This window comes from Eubalaena glacialis, chromosome 6 (assembly GCF_028564815.1).
Source record: "Eubalaena glacialis isolate mEubGla1 chromosome 6, mEubGla1.1.hap2.+ XY, whole genome shotgun sequence".
Classification (NCBI taxonomy): Eukaryota; Metazoa; Chordata; class Mammalia; order Artiodactyla; family Balaenidae; genus Eubalaena; species Eubalaena glacialis.
Genome location: NC_083721.1, coordinates 16,672,924 through 16,687,527, shown reverse-complemented (window position 1 = coordinate 16,687,527; position 14,604 = coordinate 16,672,924). Strand labels below are relative to the sequence as shown.

General features: G+C 34.2%; 1 long non-coding RNA gene across 1 annotated transcript in view; it reads right to left on the bottom strand.

The window, feature by feature from the left end:
* Positions 1-14,604, bottom strand: part of LOC133093186 (uncharacterized) — a 121,966-nt gene that overhangs the window by 54,569 nt on the left and 52,793 nt on the right. Inside the window, exon 2 of the long non-coding RNA XR_009701248.1 lies at positions 6,692-6,768. This is a non-coding gene — a long non-coding RNA (uncharacterized LOC133093186). The remainder of the gene's footprint in view (positions 1-6,691; positions 6,769-14,604) is intronic.

The following is a 14,604-nucleotide window of genomic DNA, read 5'->3' as shown; positions in this document are numbered from 1 at the left end:
TACCCAACTGTCACTATTATTTGATTTATGGCTGGCCCCTGCTCATCTTTATGACCTTGTCTTCATGTTTTCTCAAGTCAGAGGGGTTTTTTTTGGTAAACCTATACCCTTGTTAATGAAATACGACCAATCAATGCTATAAAGTACTCTTGAAATGTGTAAATATTATACATTGTCCAAAAGGGCAGTACTAATTGCAAAAGGAATGGATGGAAAAACCACTGCTGTACAAATTTAATTTTAGAAATACATTTTTCTCCTAAGGTGTTCACAAAAAGATTAAACTCTGATCCTTTTAAATCTACATATTCTTAAGCTGCTAAATTTCTAGAAATAATAATTATTATGTAGCTAATATTCTGTAGAGGATTTAATATGGCACAAGCACAAAACTGAAAACTTTTTCATCTCATTTTTATCACTATGACAAACCTTAAGAGAGATATTATCACTGTGTCAATTTCACAGATGAGGAAGTCCAGTTAACAGGAGACTAATTCAAATTTTATTAGCCTGGTTTGAACATTCTGTACAATTTATATACGGACTCATGTATTGGCAGAATTAACCACCACCTAGGGTTTATGAAATTTTTATTATTACCTTTTCTCGTATTTGGGTAAGTGTATCAATGACCTATGTGAATACTTTATTGGTCATCAATAAAGTGAATTTGCTTATCTGATTACCTTCTCTCATCTTAGAACTCGCATGAATGGGAAAACAGATAAATACATTTCATTAGAAAAAAGGAAGCAGAGAAAGAACAAGTCACTAAAAGTTCAGGATTGGATGCTTCTTGCTACAAGTAGTAAAGGGAAGGAATCTGGGCAGTCAGACGACTTCATGAACACATGTAACTTTGTGAGCAGATGAAGCATTCAAAGAAAAAATGTGGTCATCCTGGTAGTAATTTTTATTTTCTTTTACCAGTGCTGCAGAGGTCTAAGACCTAAAGTAAATCATTCTTTCATTTACTCCACTGACTTTGATGTAATAAACAGAAAGCTGATCTGAGGTAGCCTTTCGAATTACTTATATATACTGTAGGATTACTCCAACATCTCAGATGATTCTCCAAAATAAAATCATGTAATCCTGCAGACCAAATATTCTTATTGATACACATTTCACCCTAACACACATATTCCTTGAGAGTAGAGGTTAAAGCACCTAGGGGTTCCTAACATGGTCCACTAGTCTCTAAGGGATAAAGACTTGGGGTCATTTTTGCAATCCATCAAATGTGGTTGAATCTTTTCTCCTGGCATCTTCCTAGACCATCACTGTGGACTGGATCCAATAGGAAATCTCTCATTAGAGAAAACTCCAAAAACTTGATCTTCTAGAGGGAGGAAAGCAGAGGGAGAGAATACTGTGCTTCAGTGAGAGTAACTGGATGGAGAAATAAAAGGTAATACTCCCATTCTGTGATTGGTTCCTCCAGGAATTTTGCTGTTTATATCCTTGATAAGATTGCCTGTCTGCAAATTATAAAACACCAATATGTTGTTTCTAGATATGATTAGTATGTATGCTGGTTTGACTACCTCATCAAAAGTGGCTATAGGTTTTATCGTATTGCTATGCAAACTAGGCATCCCTAATGTATTGATGCTGATAAGTTTAGCGGTGTTGATTAGTGCTGAGGCAAGAACTGGACTTAGAATCATAATTCATATATTCAAACTCTCTACAACTTTGCCATGAGGCACTATAATGTAGTAAAAGATATCATCTTTGCGATCATATAGTTCTAAATTCAAATATACTTATAAGATACACACACAAAAAAATTAACCTCTTTGTGTCTTATTTTACACAAATTTAAACTAAGAGCAGTAATATTTTCCCTGCAATATTATTTTGAGAATTACAGATAAATGTTATAAAAGGCATGATGCACATGGTGGGCACGCAATAAAGAAATTATTAATATTATGAAAACAGGAAAAATACAACAGAGAAAATCAAAGTCCAAGTGTTGGGTTTGAAATGATTAACAAAGTGTATAAACATCTAAAAAGACTAATTTTTAAAAAGAAAGGAAGGTAGAAAGGAAAGAAGTGAAGAAGGGAAGGAGGAAGGAAGGAAACATCGGAAACCAATTACCAACATTAGAAATGAATGTGGGGACATAACTACAGATCCTACATCAAACGGTTATTAAGGAAATATTTTGAAGACATTTATGTTCAAAATAATTCAGTAAATTTGATAACTGAGATAAATAGACAAATTCCTTGGAAAAAAAAACACAACTCACAAAAACTGATGCAAAGAAAGAGAAAAATCTGAATAGCACTAAAGAAATTGAAGTCGTAATTTGAAACCTTCCCATAAAGCTACAAAGAAAGCTTCAGACCAAGATGGTTTCACTGATGAATTCCATCAGACATTTATACCAGTCTTGAATAAACCCTTTTAGAATATAAAGGATGAGGGAATACTTTTCAACTGATGTTATGAGATCAACATAGCCTTAATACCAAAACCTAATGAGGACATTATAAGAAACAAAATCCCTAATGAATATAGATGTAAATATTCTTATCAAAATATTAGTAAGTCAAATCCAGCAATATGTAAAGGATAATCCATCATGACCAAGTATTCAAGACTGACTTTACAACTGTAAATCAATCAATGTAATTGATTAACAGAATAGAGGAGAAAAATCATGTGAATATATCAATACATGCAAAAAAAGTTGAGAAATTCAACAAAAACTCATGAAAAAAATCTCAGTAAACTAAAAGTGCAGGAGGACTAACTCAATATTATAATAGACATCTATTGAAAACCTACTGCTAACATAGTACTTAACGGTGAAATATTGAACACTTTTTCAAGATTAAGGATGTGGACTTTCACCACTTTTATTTAGTATTGTTCCAGAGGTTCTAACCAATGAAATAAGGTTGTAAAAATTGAGTAAGGTCATAAAGATTGGAAAGAAGGAAATAAAAATGTATTCAGACATGATTTTATATATATAGCAAATCCTAAGGAACATTATTGATATTCAGAATATCCCTAATGTCAAATTAATTCTATGCTAAGGAATGAGAGAAATATCCATTTATTGTTTGTATGCTTTGTCGGTTAACATATTCATCAACAAATTACAGGTTGTATTTGACTATTACTTCCATGTAGAAGAGGAATATTAATTCAGGAATAAAGCATATGTAGGTTGAGTACCTACCATCAAAATTGGCCCCTGCCCTCAAGGAGTTTTCAGTCTTATAAATTCCAGGGCTTGCTTAATATGGGACTTGGATCACACTCACATTTTACAAGTAAATTCACAACCAGCTAGTATGTATGTTGGTTCTGCTGCCCAGGAACTACAACTTACTGGTCAGCCTCCCCACTGTTATCATATACACAAATCTATTGTTCCATGACAATTTACTAGTCAGATGGGATAATAAGTAAATCTGAGAAGTGATAATTCTTGGGTAGGACAGGGTCCTAGAGAACTTGTCACCCAACACAAGGCAAAGGAAAACTATTATTCAGATTACCTTTAGATAATCTTCCTAGAAAATAGATTTCATACAGCTCTTTTATTATTTCCATTTTATAGAGGAGGGCAGAATCCCATCAGAGTAACAATTTACAATTTCAGGACTCAGAAATTAAAGACCTGGGACCATAATTTTAAAACCTGTGCAGCTTTTAATGTTATTCTTTTTATCCTCATGCCATAGGTCAGGTTGCCCAGGAAACAAACTAGACAGGGATGTGTATGCAGGTGGTTAATTAAGGACAGTCCTCAGGAACACCTGTAAGGGAGGTGGGAGGAGGCAGCAGGACTGAGCCGAGGGAGAAGTTGAACTGTGATGTGGTTGCAACGGAGGCTATCAGTGATGCCTCAGGGAGCTCTAAAGCTGGTTGGCCCTTTAATGATGGGCAAAGGGGGCCATCTTCTTTGCACCTTTGTACCTTCTCATCAACCAGTCATTGAAGGTGGGCTGTTCCACCCTTAAGGTGCATAACCATAACCGTGGGCAAGGTTGTTTCCTTTGGCAGAGGGCAATTCCTGAAGATGGACTCAGCTGTGAGCTGTCAGCAGGTAACATTCTTTGCAGCAGGAAGAATGAGTGTCTTCAGTGCTAAAGGGGGCACCCAATAATGTATAACAACATCCTGTACACCCCACAGTAAATTGCAATAAAATTCTGGAGCAGAAGGGATCTGTGTGTTTTACTGAAGGCATCTAAGAAGTAGGGGTTTATGGAGCTGCATCTCACACTGAAGCCAAGGGATGGAGAGAAGAACTAGAGGCGCTCCCAAGCAGAAATGAGCAAGCATCAGGCTGTTTGGGCACCTGATTCTAGAAAGAAGCAGAAGCAAGGAGTAGGTACAGGTCTAAGAGGCAGCCCTGATGTCAAGCAGTTAAAAAGTGGTTGTGTGCAGAGCTCCCTCACATGTGACAGGGAAGCAGTGACTCGAATAGATAGATAGCAGAGCACTGTTCCTGAACCCCATTTATGGCTCAGGCTGTACTTCTTGGTAGACTGATAGGTCATGGGAAAGCCAGAGCTTCTGGTGATGAGGTGGCAGCCACTTCAAGACGCATTGTTAGAAACTACTAAAAACAAACGAGAAACAGTGGCTATTTCAGTAGGCAGAACTGGAGAGATAGAAGATATATTTTCATGTCTTTCTTTTTATAAATTCATGGGGCTAAGGGTAGTAGAATTAAAGTGATTTTTACTTCTTTTTTGTGTGTTTTTCTGTATTTTTTTTTATTTTTAAATTTATTTTTAATATGTTTTTTAAATTTTTTTTACTGAAGTATATTTGATTTACAATGTATTTTTTAAATAGAGTAATTGAATTAGTATCATCAGGGTCAGCAAAATATTATATAAGAAAGGTTATATGAGAGTGTCACTTCCACCGTACAGCCGTTCTACCATGCAAAGTACTCTTCTGAGCTCAAGCACTACTTGGGCCATCAAACTTTCTTACCTTGCTTTCTTTCTATTTTTATTTTTATTATTTTATTTACTAGTATTTATATTATTATAATACATAATTAACACATATTATATATGGTATATTTTGCAATTGTGTATTTTATGTATAAATGTAATATTTTATAATTATGATACATAATTGTTTTATATACTATTATATTTAATATAAATCAATATTTATTATTCTATTTTATTAATGCACCCTATTTATCCTTTGCTTGATCTATAATAGTCCTCGTAGGTTTCAATATTTTTATCCCAAAATGCATGCATTTGGGGTGAGTGAGCTAAAGAAGATAGCTTCTATAGGAAATGAAATTTTAATCTGGAAGAAATGAAAATTGCTTCATCTCATATGGAGAGAAACTCACTCCAAAAAAAAAAAAAAATGCAAACCCGCCCTAATGTTGCAAGACATGTCTTTGGCAGTGACCTTTTTTGTGCTGTGTAGCCACTGGGTTATCTAGAGCCCTGTTGGGTTAGCCAGAAAACTTGGAAATGTTCAGATAAGTCAGGGTCAATGTGACCTTTTATGTACTCAATTCTTGGGAAGGTTGCTAGCTTAAAACGTCTCTGGACGTAAACAAGAGAAATAGTTACTATTCCAAAACTGAAACTAAACTAACAGGTTGGAGAAGATCATTTACTGCTCCAGAAATTTGCAAAAGGAGATGACGGCAGTATAAATTTATGACAGTTTTATCAAATAACTGAAATGCCTTGCATGTGACCTTTATTTTGAACATGCTGATAGTTTTCATATAATTTCCCTGTATTATCTATCAGGTTGTTAAAATGTTTTCCATATGCAAAAATTAGTTGTAAAAAGCATCCAGACTATTATCAGTGATTGATTATTCAAGAAAAAAAAGCATAGCTCTTTATGTCATATGAACAAACTTTGGTTCTGATGGTCATGTAAATATGCAAGCTGAAACATATAGGGTGATAAAAGCTGAAGAGACTGGAATATTAGAGTCAGCTTGCTGCAGTAGTGTATGTCCACTTGATTTCTGAGGAAGCGATGAAATATGGTGAAGGAACAGGGGTGATACAGAAGAGACCCAGAGAGAACATTTTAAAACAGTTTTATAGCTTAAAGTGAAATGGTCAGATGATGTTGTCTAGTGTTTTAGAACATGGTTTTGAAGCCAGACAAGTGTGAATTTACAGCCTGGCTTCCCACTTACTCCACACATAACTTACGAAGGCATTCCCTCTGAGACTCAGTTCACTTCTCTGTAAGCTGGGGATTAAAAGATTGCCTCGCTCATAGAATTGGTATGTGTAATAAGTGAGATAAAAATGAAAAGCAACTAGCAATTACTTATTATTGTTGTTAGAGTAAATGAGTTTTAATTGTTACATAAGCATAATAAATGGTAACTTTATTATGATAATTGAAAGCAAAAAGTCTAAACAGGATATTGTGTTTCACCTCCTTGGCTAATATTTTTCATTAAGCCTGCATCTAACAACTAATATATAACATATTTTCCTTCCAAATGCAAATCTTAACATTTTATCGCATCGTTTAACCTTCCTTTTGTTTCTACCAATCCTAACAAAACAACGTATTTCTTCCCCTCCCTAATGATTAACCTCCAATAGGATATATGAGGGAAAATCCAGCACCGGCTGCTAGCCTGATGTATTTTGCAGTTTCTAAGAGAAAAAGGAACAGAAACACTTGTTCTGACCATGCTATAGCTCCCAGGGCTGGGATGGCGCCAGTAGGAGTCCGTGTGCCATGGTCCTCAGCACGGCTCTGCCAATCCTAAAAAAAAAAATGTGTGTTTATATTGCCTGATTCATTCATGTCTTTTTTAAAGGAGCAAATATTTATTGAACACTCATTATATGCCAGAGAACTGTATAGATACAGATAATAAAATATATATTCCTATATGAGTAAAACATAGTCCCTTATTTCAAAAGAACCTATGACTCAAGTTTCAGGCAGAAACAGATTCTCGACATGCTACATTAACCAGTTACTTTTATTTTATATCTCACAGAAGGTGTTGTTCCACTCAACGTAAATATGGAATATAATAGAACTATAGCTTTTTCATTAGTAAAATTGAATTGCAGCATATACCATGCAATTTAAGATCAAATTCCTATTTTTAATATTTCCACTAGCCATCTTAAATACTTTGTGGAAAAAAGTTCAACTAATAAACAATTTAATATCTCTGTTGAATAAAATGGGTTAATGAATTCATTGACAATTAATACTATAATCATAGAATTAATTGAAATGGTTTCAAAGACTATCTTCCAAAGGCCTAGATGGTTTCAGAGGTGAATTTTTTCAAATGTTTAATATATAATGTTTTGTTGTTCAAACTATCCCTTATCTTACAAAAAAAAATTCATTATGTATAATCATATAAGTAATAACAAAATTTTATATATCACAAAAAATTACAGACAAATGTCACTAATGAGTATAGATTTTAAAGTACTAAATAAAATATTTGCAAATAAAATCATACAGTAAAACTTTATAGGTATAATTTATCCCATTTATAAGTCAAAGGAGAAAAATCATATGGTTTCCCAATAGGCACCCAAAACTTAATTTGTAAAAGTTAACTTCTATTCCTGACTGTTTTTTTTTAACTTAGAATAAGAATAGATGACTATTAATTTAATGTAGAAAATTATACACATTTATGTATATATAAATAAAATAAGCAAAAATCAGGCCTAATGGTGAAATTTAAAAGCATTTCTATTAAAATCTGTCACAGGCAAGATGCCCATTTTTCCATAATTATTTTCCTGTAAGTACCAGTCAATGAAATACAGTATAAAAATAAATGAAATGTGAAAATATTAAAGGGGAAGAAAACACCACTACAATTATTACAGGTGATATAATTTTATATCTAGAAGTCCCAGTTGGAAAATAGTAAACTCAGAAAGGTGGCGAATTGTAAAAATAAAATACCTATAAATCAACAGTTAGTTGGAGTATTACAGTCTCTTGAAGTCTAGTTAATATGAGGCATTCTATGCACTGTGGAAGTTCAAAGCCATCCTCAACATTTCTTTTCAATTTCCAGGAGACTTGTGTTCTCATAAGCACATTTGGCTCTGTGATCCTGTTTTGACATGGGCTATGTCTCTTGTGTTAGAAAATTGTATTAAATAGTAAGAATATAGGCTTTAAAATAGAAGTGTATACAGAAGCAGTATTCATTTACTTATTTTTCACCCACATTAAAATCAGGTATCATTTATAAACCTGTTAAAGAAAAAAGCAAAATATATTCTCTCTTCATTTTTTGATTGTTTATTGAAGGGGAAATGGTATAACATTTTAAATTGAAATAGTATGTCCCTTATTCCTCATTCAGTAGAGTGTTTATTTCATAAGTCTTAAATTTACTGAGAGGAAGAAATTTGTTAACTCTATTAAAGAAATAGCATGCTACTGCAATCTCCATAAGACAAGATTTCCCTTTTATACCTCTTGAAAATTCTCACTACAGATGTGAGAGATGTTTGAATTGAATGTTTAACCTGTAAATAATATGATCATAATTTCATGAGTTCATTAGTTTTAACTTGCATGCTACAAAGCTTGTACTTTTTTTATTTCATTTCAGTTATCTTAATAAGCTTGTCATCTCAGCATTACTTGAGAATCTGTGAATATTTTAAATTACTAACAGTGTCTTCAAAATGTGTTCCATGAGACACAGGACAGAGATTCATTCTTGGGAAAAATATTTTCTAGAGAAAAATATGTTTGAAAGTAGTTCTTAAAAAGAAATAATTTTGAGTAGCTCTTTTTAAAAAAGTCTTCCCAGTGATTAAACAAGCAAAATATTTGAAAACAATGTCATATAATTTGCAAACATGATACGCTCTTTAAAAATACATAAATCTTCTCTCAAGACTTTCTCTCTTTTTAGATATTGTTGATTGATGCTGTGTGCATGAGACCAACCCTATGTGAACTGATTTGAACAAACTCTTCAACTTATTCATCAGTCACCACTCAGGACAGTAACACAAATGAGAAAAAGAAAAAGACTGATATTTCACGATACGTACTTACCACTTGGGTTTCTACTAAGATCTTTTACATATGTAATTTTATGCATATTGTCTCAGAGAGGACGGTGAGTTTAAGAAATTTGGATGATATCAAGAGAATCTAGAGTGCAAACCTGAGCCTCTTACTCTTCTCTCCAATGACAACTTGTGTTGCCTTTGCATTTTCATCTTTCGTGGCAGAAAAAACCATCTGTGTAATTTATTCTACTCACAAAATAAGAAAGAGTTCTATCACTGTCTATTTTTCTATTATCTTTTTAATTGTGGCATAATTTACATGGAGGAAAATGCTGAGCTTTTAAGTGTAGAGTTCAATTAACTTTGGCCAATGTGTACACCCACATAACCACAACCCAATGAAGATACAGAGCACTTGCATCACTCCTGAAAGTTCCCTCTCTGCCCTTTTCCAGCCTATCCCACTCCATACCACCTCTGCGCAACAATTGCTTAGATTTCTGTAACATCATATAAAGTCACATAAAAGGAGCCATACGGTATGTTCTCTTTTGTACCTGGCTTCTTTCACTCAACTTAAAGTTGTGAAATGCACCCATGCTGTTCTGTGTATCAGTAGCTTGTTTCTTTTTTCACTGAGTGTTACTGCATTGTATGATCATGGCACAACTTGTTTATTCACTGGTTGATGGTTATTTGGATTTTTTTATGTTTGGGTTTATCATGAATAAAACATCCATGAATTTTCTTATATAAATTTTCTTGTGGGTGTATGTTTTACCTCTCTTGTATAAATGCATAGGAGAGGAATTTCTGATGGATATTTGTTTAGTTTTATAAGAAGCTGCCAAACCATTGTCCAAAGAGGTTGTACCATTTTATTCTCCCACCAGCATGTCTGAGTTTCAATTTTTCCACATCCTCTCCAACAGTACCGTCAGCCTTTTTAATTTTAGCCATTCAAGTGGGTGTTAAGTGCTATCTCATTGTAGACTTCAGGAAAATACATTTCCCCGAACACTAACGAAGTTGATTTTCTTTCCATGAGTTTATTGGCTGATCATGTATCTTCTCTTGTGAAATATCTTTCTGTTTTTTGTCTATTTTATATTAGGTTTGTCTTTTATTATTGAGATTTAGGAGTTTTAAGAATATTTTTAATACAAGTCCTTTGTCAGATATATGTACTTTGAATATTTTGCCCAATCTATGGATTGTCCTTTCAATTTCTTAACAATGTCTTTGATAAACAGAATTTTAATTTTTCTAAAATCTGACTTACAATTTTCCTCTCTTATGATTTTTTCCTTCCACATCTTATTTAAGAAATCTTTGTCTATCCTGTGATTGTGAGGTATCCACTATGTTTTCTTTGAGAAGTTCTATAGGTTTAGTTTTTACTTTTTGGTTTATGATTCATCCCAAATTAATCTCTGTGATTCATTACTTTTAGATGCTGAGATTTAATAACCAGAATCTCACTTATTTGCCCTTGAAAGTTAATAAACCCTACTACTTTGTTGAGTAGAACAACCTCCCTTAATATAAAGTAAAACTCACATATAACCACAATGAAAAGCAGAAACAAGCATAACTATAGTCACCTGACATCAAAACAATCCAAGGTCAGGGTCTTCTCACCTTAGACCCTACTCACCTGCCCCTAAACAGAGCTCCCTTTCACAATATACTGCTACTTTATCCTCCCATATTTTACTTTATTCTATTTCTGACAGTTCTTCCTTTCCTCCCAAGGAAAAAAATTCAAAATATACCATGTTTTATGAAGAAGATCAAAATGTAAAATCACCTTCACAAACATGTGTTTTTGAAGTGGGTTTTCTTTGTGGAATGTTTGATTTGTAATAAGCATTCATATTCTGAGTAAATAGAAAATCCTTGTTTCACTCCTCTAACAACTTCATACTTCAAAAACCTGGGAGTCATCTAACTCCTCCTTCTTCCTCAACCACACATTTAGGGTTGTCAAGTAAATACAGGTCACCCAGCTACACTTGAATTGCAGTTAAACAAGTAATAATTTGTATGTGATCCAACTATTGCTTGGTACATACTTACACTAAAAAAATTATTTGTTGTTTATCTGAAAATCAAATGGAAGTGAACATCCTGTATTTTTATTTGCTAAATCTGGCAACTCTACCCACATCCAATTCATCACCAAACCCACTAAATCCTAATTTCTCAATATTTCCTAAATTAAGCCCATTTATTTCCATCTCTACTATTCGTACTCTTGGAAAGGCACCATATTTATACCCAGATTGCTTTAATGACTTCCTTACTAGCTACCAACCTCTATTCTAAACATTCTTCACTCTGTGTTAAAACCATAAAGATTCTTTTAAACACAATCCTGATCACATAACACCCTCTTCAATCATTCCCATTGCTTTTAAGATAAAGTCCAAATTCCTAAACTTGGCTTTCACTGCTACATCTTACCTGTCCAGGTTATCTCTAAGCAATCATGATCTTGTACTCTCCATATATTCCAGTCATTTTGAAAAAACTTTCAGTCTCTTGAAGAAGCTAGACTCTGCCCTTTGGTTTTAATATTCACACATGAATTTTCTTCTACTTAGAGCATTCTTTCAGCCCATGAGTCTCACTCACCATTTCTGCTGGACCTGGGTCTGTTTGCCCTTAGATATATTATTTTCCCTTCCCCTGCTCTGTTCTTATTCAACTCTCTAAACTGATGTTGTAACCACCCCCTATTTACCTATTGATGAAGGAGAGGTTCTTACCCTCCAACTATGGTGATGGCTGAACCCTGACACGCAACACAGGACAGATAAGACTGACAGTAGCATTAGTCACAGATACTCATAGCCTGGGAACCAAAGACATTGCACAGAGACACACAGGGGTTGCACTTGGGCCCAGAGTGAACAACCAAGGTCTGAGGGAGGCAGGCTTTGTAGTATCAAGAGGGTGAGGTGCCCCTGGTTACCACAGGAGGATGTGATTGGCCTGTTTGAATTACTATGTGGACTGGCAGAGAACACCATCTCTACTCAGGATAAGCAGGAAATGTGCCTTGTCCCCTTGATAAGAAGAGTTGTTTGACTAAAGGTCAATATCAATGGGAGAAGAGTGGGGAGGAGAATTTGCGATTGGACCATTCAAGGCCCTCTCAGTTTCCTCAGATGTCAAGTCAGCACATAATATTGGACCTTAATTTTAGGCCTTACACTATAACTAATGAACTTGTAAGGATGCACAACACATCATGCCTCCATCTAAAATGACACCTGAAAAGGATTAGATTTATCTCTCACCAAAGTCAGAAATGTAATTAAATGTAATGTCAGCCCAGCAATCCCACTCCTAGGCATATACCCAGAGAAAACCATAATTCAAAAAGATACATGTACCCCAATGTTCATGGAAGCACTATTTACAATAGCCAGGACATGGAAGCAACCTAAATGTCCATCAAAAGAGGAATGGATAAAGAAGATGTGGTACATATATACAATGGAATAGTACTTAGCCATAAAAAAGAACAAAATAATGCCATTTGCAGCAACATGGATAGATCTAGAGATTGTCATACTGAGTGAAGTAAGTCAGACAGAGAAAGACAAATATCATATGATAACACTTATATGTGGAATCTAAAAAAAGGATACAAATGAACTTATTTACAAAACAGAAGTAGAATCACAGATGTAAAGAACAAACTTATGGTTACCAGGGGATAAGGTGGGGGGAGGGATAGATTGGGAAATTGGGATTGACATATACACACCACTATACATAAAATAGATAACTAATAAGAACCTACTGTATAGCACAGGGCACTCTACTCAATACTCTGTAATGGCCTATGTGGGAAAAGAATCTAAAAAAAAAAGAGTGGATATATGTAGATGTATAACTGATTCACTTTGCTGTACACCTACAATACGCAACATTGTAAATCAACTATACTCCAATAAATTTTTTTTTTAATGTAATGTCAGGAAAATTGTCCAACAGTTAAAAATGGGCAAAAGAGATTACTGGTTGTCCTTTCAGTGGAGTTATGGAAGCCAGGGGTTATCTGATTCTTTTTAACTATGTACATTTGATTCTATTTCTAATGATTAGGTGATTTTAAAGCTCTGCAGAGGTAGAAGTCACATTGCAGAAAACTGATGGTACCGCAAATGATTCTTATTTATATCACTGCAAATGAAGTTTGTTAGTAGAAATATTTATCCCCAGCCTGAAGATGACCCTAAACATATATCATTAGATTATATTTTATCATCCTGTAGGATATTAATCAGTTTTGTTCCACCTATTAGTAAATTCATGTCAGCATTCCTGATTATGTGTGTGTATATATGTTTATATTTATATATTCTTCAAATTCTCATTTGAACAAGTTTGAACATCTTCCTGGTTCTCTCATTAATTAGGGAGTTTAATATCATCTTTGATACAAGTTTACATTTTCATGAGTCATGATTTTACCTTTTTGAAAATTATACCTTAGCAATGAAGATAACCATGATTTAAAAGAAAAAAAAAAAAAACTATCTTAGTAAAGGAAATACAAACATACTTAAATGTAAATGTTGTCTTGAATGAGGCAGTGAAACTAAGATTTTTTTAAATTTTATTAGTTTTTTTAAAATAATAGACTTTTATTAGATTTGTACATTTTATTTAATTTGTGAATTTAAAATGATAAATATTTAAGAGAACTAAGTAAACATACCACAAAAAAAAATAAAATGGGACAGGAAAGACATATGTGCCCATTTAAAAAGTGTAGCAATTTTTATTTATTCTAAAGTATGCATATTCGCTAGTCCTTAGTCTAACACTAAGGGCATTAGCCCAGGTCCAATCCTTTGCTTGGAAATACTGAAGAATGTTTCACCCTCAGGGAGTGCAGAAGGCTCCAGTTTTGCTTTCTTCCAAATTCAAAGTTTGGCTGTTCACTCTGGTGACTAAACTTTCTTTGAAAAAGCTTAATTCCAAAACTCTCCTTACCCTGAAAGTAGCTTAGGTCACACCTGACAATTGCAAGTGTCATTTTGACTGACAAAGCATAAAAGAGGCTTGGCAGCAAATTTTCATATACAAACAGTTGCTAAATGACAATTCTGAATCTCTAAAACATCAAGAAACCTGACAGTATGCAAAAACTGAGATTTTGTTGCTAAAAGTGAACATCATTAATTTCCTAATATAGTTTACATGTGACTTGGCTTTTACCATTTGCTGCACGTCTTATGTAAATGAGCTTGGTGAGAAGCAGTGGCTGCAGGAAACATGTGGGCAGAGAGGTTCTTCCCAAAAGAAGCAGGTGATTCTCCACCACCATCCTCTCCCAAATCTGAACAAAAGTAAAAAGGAAGACCCTAGAAAAGTTCTCACTACACATTCTCTTGGGCCCATTCCCATCACGATGGGCCCAGTGAATTATACTTTTCCACCTCAGGGCAGGGAGCAGTTATGTACCGGGCCCTGCAAGGTCAGATGGTTCAGAAAAAGAATGTAACCTGAGGGAAGAGGGAGGATGGGATGGGCAGAGCTCCCCAACAAGTTGCTTGCTGAA